The sequence below is a fragment of the Lactuca virosa genome, chromosome 6 (genome assembly GCF_052849685.1).
Source record: "Lactuca virosa cultivar CGN04683 chromosome 6, Lactuca_virosa_CGN04683_v6, whole genome shotgun sequence".
Lineage (NCBI taxonomy): Eukaryota > Viridiplantae > Streptophyta > Magnoliopsida > Asterales > Asteraceae > Lactuca > Lactuca virosa.
In genome coordinates, this window is record NC_136431.1 from 142,439,468 (window position 1) to 142,448,507 (window position 9,040).

General features: G+C 40.8%; 1 long non-coding RNA gene across 1 annotated transcript; it reads left to right on the forward strand.

Moving 5' to 3' along the window:
• Positions 1-7,227: 7,227 nt before the first annotated feature.
• Positions 7,228-8,529, forward strand: LOC145119031 (uncharacterized). Its single transcript, XR_013713605.1, has 2 exons — positions 7,228-7,390; positions 8,119-8,529. It is a non-coding gene; the product is annotated as an uncharacterized LOC145119031 (long non-coding RNA).
• Positions 8,530-9,040: the final 511 nt, after the last annotated feature.

Genomic DNA, 9,040 nt, shown 5'->3' on the forward strand with positions numbered 1-9,040 from the left:
GCGTATAGAGTGACGTCTTTTTCTTTTGATTATACTTTTGATGTATAAAAACATGAATCAAACAGATGTAAATACCTTTTCATATATGTATTCAATGTAATGGTTGTGTTTACTATGATTACTATGATGCAATTGTTGTGATACTACATATGACATCATCCACCCCCGAACGTTTCCGCCGTTCCGGTTTGGGGGTGTGACACAATCACATGTCCCCTCTGCATAAGTACCGCCCCTAACCCTGAGATCGATGCATCACAATACACTACAAAATCATCCAGCCCCTCTATTAGCACTAGAATCGGTGCCTCACATAACTTCTACCTCAGGGTCTCGAAAGCCAACTGCTGGTCCGGGCCCCGCCGGAAAGTCACATTCTTCTTGGTCAAACGGGTCAAAGGCACAACGATCTTGGAGAAATCCTGGATGAATCTCCTATAATAGCCCGCTAAACCCAAGAAGCTACGGATCTCGGATGCGTTCTTCGGTACTTCCCACTGCATCACTGCCTCAACCTTGGCTGGATCCACCGAAATACCCTCCTGGTTGATGATATGCCCCAAAAATTACACCTCTCGCAGCCAGAAATCACACTTGGAGAACTTGGCATAAAGCCTTTATGTTCTCAATGTCTCCAATACCTCCCTCAGATGCTCCTCATGCCGCTCCTTGGTCTTAGAATAGACCAGGATATCATCAATAAAAACGATCACCGACCGATCCAGCATCGGTCTGCACACCCTGTTCATGATATCCATGAATGTTGTTGGGGCATTGGTGAGCCCGAATGGCATCACCACAAACCCATAGTGCCATACTGAGTCCTGAAAGCTGTCTTTGGTATATCCTCATCCTGAATCCTCATCAGATGATACCCCGACCGAAGATCAATCTTGGAAAACCAATACGCACCCTGCAACTGATCGAACAAATCATTGATCCTCTGTAACGGATAACGGTTTTTTCACCGTTAGTTTATTCAGATCTCGATAATCAATACACATCTTGTGTGACCCGTCCTTCTTTTTCATGAACAGGATCGGTGCTCCCTACGGGGAACTGCTTAAACGGATAAACCCTCGGTCTAGCAGCTTCTGAAGCTGCGTAGATAGCTCTTGCATCTCGGGCGGAGCTAGCCGGTGCGATTCCTTCCCTATCGGAGTGGCACCTAGCACTAAATCAATGCGAAACTCCACCTGCCTCTCCGGAGGCACTCCAGGTAACTCTTTGGGAAAGACATCCCAAAACTCATGTACAACCAATACACTAACCAAATCCGTCATGGTCTCAACCCTCGTATCCGAGATATATGCCAGAAATCCCGTACAACCCTGCTGAAGAAGTCTCCTATACCTCGCAGCTAAACAGAGGGTTGGCCCATGCGAGGCCCTCTCTCCATGAATAACCAGTTCTCCCCCAACTGGCGCTCGCAATCGATCATAGCCCCATTTCCCCCCCCCCCCAACCAGTCCATCCCTACGATCACCTTCAGCCCTCGCAATGGTATTGGGACTAGATAAACACGAAACCTCGCCCCAAGCACATTCAGGACACAGTCCCGATACACCCTCGCAACACTCACAGTGCGTTCGTCCTCAATCTCAACCTAAAGTCGGGAACCCAAAGTCCCCAGCGCAGCCCGTAACTTCTTACTAAGCGCAAGAGATACAAACGATCTGGTAGCAGCCGAATCGAATAGAACGTGGGCCGACATACTCTTGACCAAAAAGGTCCTTATTCATAAGCACAATATACACATAAGCAATCCAAATAAATATAGAGCAGAAAGATAAAATACGTACCAGCCACAACGTCTGGCGCTGCCCGAGCCTCCTCGGTGGTCAACTGAAATGCACGGCTCTTTACCGCAGGAGCATCCACCTTAGCGGGGCGGCCATCAGTGATCCTCAGTATGGCGGGCGCAGGCACCGCTACTGCTCCTCCCCCTCCCTGCAACCTCGGACAATCGACCTTTTTATGGCCAGTCTGGTTGCAGTGGAAACAAATCAAGCCCTTCTTGGGGCAATCCCTGCTCACGTGGCCCGGCTGAACACACATATAACATACCGGGCCCGTCCCCCAACAAACTCCACCATGAGATCTCCCACACTTGGCACACCGGCCACGACCCTACTGGCCCTACTGGATGAATCTGAGGTCTTAGGCTTTTTAGCCTGACCTACTGTTGTCTGTGCCTGCTCGGGTTTCTGCTTGGTGCGGAACTCCAACTCCATCTCCCGCTCACGGGCCTTCTCCACCATCTCGTTCAGGGTCTTGCACCCTGTAAAGCTCACAAACTCACAGATAAAATCCCTCAGCATGGAATGATACATCGTCCTCCTCATCTGCAGCATACTGCGGGATCAATAGTGCTCGTTCCTGAAACTTGGTGGTGATCTCCGCCAGAGTCTCGGTGGTCTGCTGAAGCTCTTGAAACTCCCTCACTAACCGTTGCACCTCGATAGGTGGTGCAAACTCCAGATCAAATCGCCTGACAAACTCGGCCCATGTCATCTCAGCCACACCGGCTGCCCCCACCTGGCTAGTCACCTCTCCCCACCAGTATCGGGCTCGATCTCTCAGCATACATGAAGCAAAACCCACCTTTGCCGCATCAGGGCAAGAACTCGTGCGATGGGCATTCTCTATGTCCGCCACCCAGCGTCGGCTAACTATGGGGTCCCTGACCCCAAAGAACTCCTGCGCCCCGCACGCCTTGAACTCCCAGAACGAGGGAGTTTGGGCCCCTACCTGGCCCGCATCAATCTCGGCTCTGAATGCCCTGAGCCTCTCCTCCATAATCTCTATCATCCCTTCCTTGACCGTCCCAAAAATCATTGGGGTAGCATCAAGGATGCCCCTAGTAACCTCGACTGCAATGAGCTCGCGCAGCCTCTCATCAATGGTCTCGGTACCGTCGCCCGACCCAGATCCGGATCCTGATCCTGATCCCCCTACTCTAAATTTTGTCACCACCATGCTGAACTGCAATGTCATAAATCATAATGATCAAGATGTCCAAAGAAGGGATCCTCCCACACTGGTTCTCCTTAGACCTTCCAGATCTAATCATCACTTTGAGTAAAGGTCCTGTGCTTTCAGTAGTACGGGCCCAATACTACCTTCCACACCTACTTGTACCTTCCCCAAGGTTCTACCTGATAACTCTATTTCGTCCCAGAACAAAACATATCTCATCAACCCAATCATAACAGGTTACCTTTATGCATGCAAATTATACACAGAAAAGGATCAAATAGACTTTAGAATAATAGACTCTACCCTAGGACCACAACCAGACAAGGAACAGGAAATAAGTCCAAATCAATCATTCTAAGGCTATAAGCTCCTAATTGTATATAATTTTAAAAGCATACACATAGCTAGATCCATACCATTATCATAACTCAAATATCAGTATAACATGGCTACATATTGGGGAACTACTTACTTGGCTCGGTCGATCACGCGCATTGCACTCTCCTTTTTTCCAGTTTAAGAAGTTTTTAACTTTTATTTTTGTAAACAATTTTACCATTTCCTTAGTTTGAGTCTTGACACACCCGAGAGTGTGCCCGAATTCCTCAAACCAAGGCTCTGATACCAACTTGTAACGACCCAATTTTCAAAAGAAAATTTTCAGTTTTAAATAGTCAAAAACATTTCCAATAAACCATAAAATCTCAAGTACATTTGTTTTCAAATTCATAACATCAACAACATTATTCCAAACATCAGAGTGTCCTATAAAAACGCCTGAGAGAGAGTGCATCCCACGTCATCAAGCCTTGCCCTTACCCTTAGGCTTAGATGTACCTGAAACAAATCGACAAACTGTAAGCTAATGCTTAGTGAGTTCCCCAGAGCATACCCCCACAATCCACATAATCACATAATCATATTAGTTATAAAAGCTACATAACCACATAAGCCATGCATACAAACATATAGGGAAGCCATGGAAACCCTCCAGGGTCTTACACCTAGTGCCACTGGAACCCCCACGTGGTCTTAACTACCTTCCATGGGAACCCACACATGGTCTTCCAGCCGTGGGAATCCCCACACGGTCTTCCTGCCGTGGGAACCCCCATACGGTCTTTACTACCAAGAATATCATACAAGCTAAACATGTGAATATACTAGAATGCCATGGAAACCCTCCAAGGTCTTACACATAAGCGCCTCGAGAACCCCCCGAGGTCCTTCATGCGAGCATCACAAATAACTAGCATACCATGTATCCCATAACCAACTCGTCATAACTTATAACAATAATGGGCCGGCCTTGGTGCCTTAGACCCATTGGTATGGTGAGGAGACTCACCTCTCGAGAATGTTGAACTGACAAGATAAGATCAGATAAGTCCTAATGCACAACTCCAACTCAACTGCCTATAATCATCATGTGATTAATTTGTCAAACTCCCGAAATACCATGAATACCCTCAAAGTCAAACCTGGTCAACAGTCCATGTTGACCCCAACTTGTCGAGTGCAACCCGCAACTCGCCGAGTTACCTGAGTAACTCGTCAACTCGCCGAGTTACCTGAGTAACTCGTCTAGTTCCTTAATGTCCAGAAGGCCAAAAACTCATGTAGACCGAAAACTCTAATCCTTCACCGAAATCACTCAGAATCTCGAAAACGGGTAAACCCTACCCGACTCGTCGAGTTGGCTAAGCAACTCGTCGAGTCCCGTCAGTCCTTTTTGTGTTCAGTCCTTTCCAGTGGAATCCAAGGCTCCAAATTACAGATCCAACCTCTTATGATGTAGTTACCACGTAAAGTTGCAAACTTTACGTGCATGCAAGGCCTCCCAATGCTAAAACACTAAAACTAGGGTTCAAACAACACTTAGGACATGGAAAAGGGATTAGACTAGGTAAAGGAAGCAACTTTATGTCATGAAAGACCTAGAGGTGTCCAGATCTGGAACCATATCCTAATGAAAAGTCCAAATCCGAGTATGACACCATTTTGCACCAAAAGTGGCCATATTCTTCCATAAGATGAGATCTAAGCAAAAAGAGATCAAGGTAGCAACGTTTTACCTCTAAATGGATGCTAACAACAGGTAGATGCCGGATCCAAAGCCTTCTCCTCAATTCAATCTCTTCAACCTTCAAGTTTCCTTCTAAAAAGCACAAGTTCCACTCTCCAAGACTCACACACACTCAAGAAAAAACCAAAAATGCAGCTAGGGTTTCTCTCTGGACTGTAAGAACAGTGAAAGAGGCTACAAATGAGCCATAAGTGCTTTAAATAGGGTACAAACCCCCTGAAAATTAGGGTTTTCCTTTACAGTGCCTACTCGTCGAGTCGGGGCCTTCCGACTCGTCGAGTAGGATCTACATCCCGCGTCCTCATAAATGATCTCCACTCGACGAGTTGGAGCTCCCCAACTCATCGAGTCCTAGCACAAAACCCTAAAAACTTAGAGAATTAAATGATACCGGGAACAGGAGTTACAAAAGATTTAACAAAAGACATAAAAAAATCGACTATCTATTTTACGTCAAGCAATACATGGAGTAAATCTGAGTATAATAGTAAAAGCAAGACGTGTAGGTGGATAGACTCATCAGGTTATCAATGAAATAGGATCCACACAAGGACTTTAACTTGCCATTCGTTGTTTGTTAACAACATCTCGAAAACATGCGGGTCGAAATATGGCTTTTAAATTTAGTTCCAAATTAGTAGATGTTATCAAAGGGAGTGGCGATGTCATACACAAAAGGGAAGAAACTCATAGAATGGCAGGCAGAAATAGAGTTTTTGCACATTTTCGTTAATCCATGAGCATGATCTATACTTCCCGACCAGAAATGAATCGAGAGAAAAAGAAAGAATCAGAATTGATAGATATATTTCTCGAAACAAACGAAAAGAAACAAAAGATGAAACATAAATCATGGATCAACTAAGCCCTCTCAAAAACTTTCTTAAGAATAAGAAAGAAGAACCCTATGTAAATACCATGAAATAAGGTTTGATCATATTCATGGAGATTCCATAAATATTCCATTCCAAAAATGGAAGCAATTAGGATTTTTTTAGATAGTTGATGCAATTACTAATTTATGCTCTGGTATGTACATAATGAAAACTTCATTCTCGATTCTACGAGAATTTTTATGTAAGTCTTTCATTTGTTTGTCTTCGATGGAAGTTTGATTTTCCCCGAATGTATCCTAATTTTAGGCCTAATTTTTTTTTTCTGATGATCGATTCAACCTCTGATCAAAAAGATATACATTGGGTTATATTTCATCTCTTCAACAAGTTTAGTAATGAGCATAATGTCCCTTTTGTTCTGATGGAGAGAGGAACCTATGATTATCCAAACGAACAATTTAAATGACATCTTTCAGTTTCTTATTATTGGTGGTGTTATCATTTTCTTTGTTGCAATATGTAACTGTAAACCTTGTTTTTTTTTTTTGCCCGCGGTTAATTCTTTGCTTGTCGTTGGGCTTTTAATCAATGTTTTAAAAACCGTTTTTTTGGTGAACCGGTATCATGACCGGTTTCCAGTTCGACCGCCGGGTCAACTAGTTTCTATATTTTTCATGTTTTTTCCTATTTTCCTACATATACATACATAAGTTGTAGATGAATCCAAATACATTAAAATAACACATAACCATAAGTTTTAGTGTTTTGCATTAATTCATATACGTTAAAAAGAAAATAAAGTATAATACCGAAACAAAATATAGTTTTAGATGAGTACAAACACATCAAAAAATTTTATAACATTTACCACATGTTTTTATTTTGAGAAAACTAAATAAATTTAAAAAAAATCACTAAAGTTTAATATGTAAAAGTGTTTCTTTTTCATTTGTTTTTATTCGGTTCAACCGGTTTATTTTGACCAGTTCAACCGAGTTTTTCTAAAAACTGTCCGGTTCAATCCTGTTTAGAAGTCGACGTAAAACCGATGATAGTTAAACCGTTCTTCCCCGGTTTCCGGTCCAACGGGTTCGACCGTCCAATTCAAACCGATTTTTAAAACATTGTTTTAATATACATTCGCTTTGCCTTTTCAAAAAAAAATATTATTGCAGAAAATACGATGTCTAGACTTAAATTCTTTTATAATATTAAATTGTATGAATCATTTTCGAAAAGAAACGCTTTAATCGGTAAGATATTAAAGTCGAAAATATAAAGAAATGAATGTGGTGAGTAGGATCCTACTAGATTACACGTTGTAAAGCGGAATAATCTAGAATGAGAGAAAAGTATAAAAAAAGACAGCTCAGTAGTCCGTAGTTATTCCCCAGAATAGAAATTCACAACAAGATTCTTACATACCAAACAGCTCGCCCCAAAAGCGCAGAGAGAAACGCGGTTTTTCAGCACACCTCCACATCATAAGGTACTCTTCCTTCTTCCTCTTTCTCTTCCGCTTTAATCGTTTCGATCTGCTATTGTTTCGTTTTTTTTTCTTGCTTTTCGGGATTATTAGTTTCATTTTTTGTTGTTTGATTCCCTTTAAGCAATAATCGCTGTTTTTTTTTTTTTTTTTCAATTTTCATTTCGTTTCATGGATACGTGAAGTTGATTTGCAATTAGATTACGGTTTCGTTAATTTATGATTAAGACATTGAGTTTATGCGTTTTGGATAGAAAACCTGGGAAGAAACCATGGATTTTAGGGCTGTAAACTTTAGTTGTCCTGGAAACAGGATTTCGACCTCTTCTAGGATAAAAACATTGACGCTCTTGTGATTCACATTATCGTAATATACGGGAAAACAACGGCACTTTTATCATTTTATTGAACTATACACACGTTACTAAGATAAGAATTTTGAGATGAAATGAGACCTGCAAGAAAAAGCATGTAATGAAATCAATTAAACAATATTCATCACAATAATGTTCCATAATTTGACTTCATTATGGTACAAGTTATGTGAAATCAGATATAAACAAATATTATTGGTAGAGATGATCACTTAGGATTTAAGCATTCCAAATTGAGTTGTCCAAGTCCGCTGTGTTTTAATTCTTTTACTTCAATGGAATGAAAAATTGCAATATATAAACCCATATTTATTGTCACATTTTTTTTTCTAATTTTTTTCACTATTTAAAAAAAAGCTACAGGAAGATCGTTGGGCATTATATGGAGGAGGCTTCTTTAGAAGTTACCAGGGAATCTCTCATCGCACTTTCTTGCTGCGAACCTGAAAAAATTATCGAGTCAACTCAGCCTGAAAAACCAAATGGCCAACACAAAGCTGCATCTGCCGTTGATGAACTCAGATTAAAATTGATATCGATTGCTTCCGAGCCCCCATCTATGAATTCCCCTCCCAATGAGTTTTAGGTTTAAAGTTATGAACATATATAACAATTATTATGGTACAATTTTTTATTTGATGTTTAGTTACTAGTTTCATACACCTTAAGGCCCAAGGCCAATGGTCTATCATGTTTGATGATACTTGTGAATGTCCCAAAATGTACAATACTTACAATTACTACAAAAATCATCCATCCATTATCCTTCGTTTTGCATGTTTTATCTTTGGAAGCTTATTTATACTTTTCTTGTTATATTTGGCCACAAGACACGGCCTAAGTAGCATTTGAATGCGTTTGTTGCTATGTTTGTTACGCAAACTTTTTAGGATATTTTTTTATATTAATTCGGTTGGACAAATACTTGTAGGTTTTGTTCAGTTGACGTCAGTCAGTGTTCTCAATCTTATTATGTCCTTTCATTCCGATTTTGCGTTAAATTTCTGTTTCATATTTTTTATATTTATGTTTGTTTTTGTTTTTTTGTTTTTGTTTTTTTTTTTTTTTGAAATTTTGAACTGATAATAATGACGAGGGAGTGATTCATGATTCATGTCTTTGTGCTAGCGAAAAAGTTCGAATACAAATTTTGTCCTATTAACATTTCTTCAAATAATATATTCTTAATTTTTGTTCTACAAATCTGTCTATCCTATTATCCAATTAAATATTGACATTAGTGATATGTATAACATTTAATACTCATTTAATGATATTT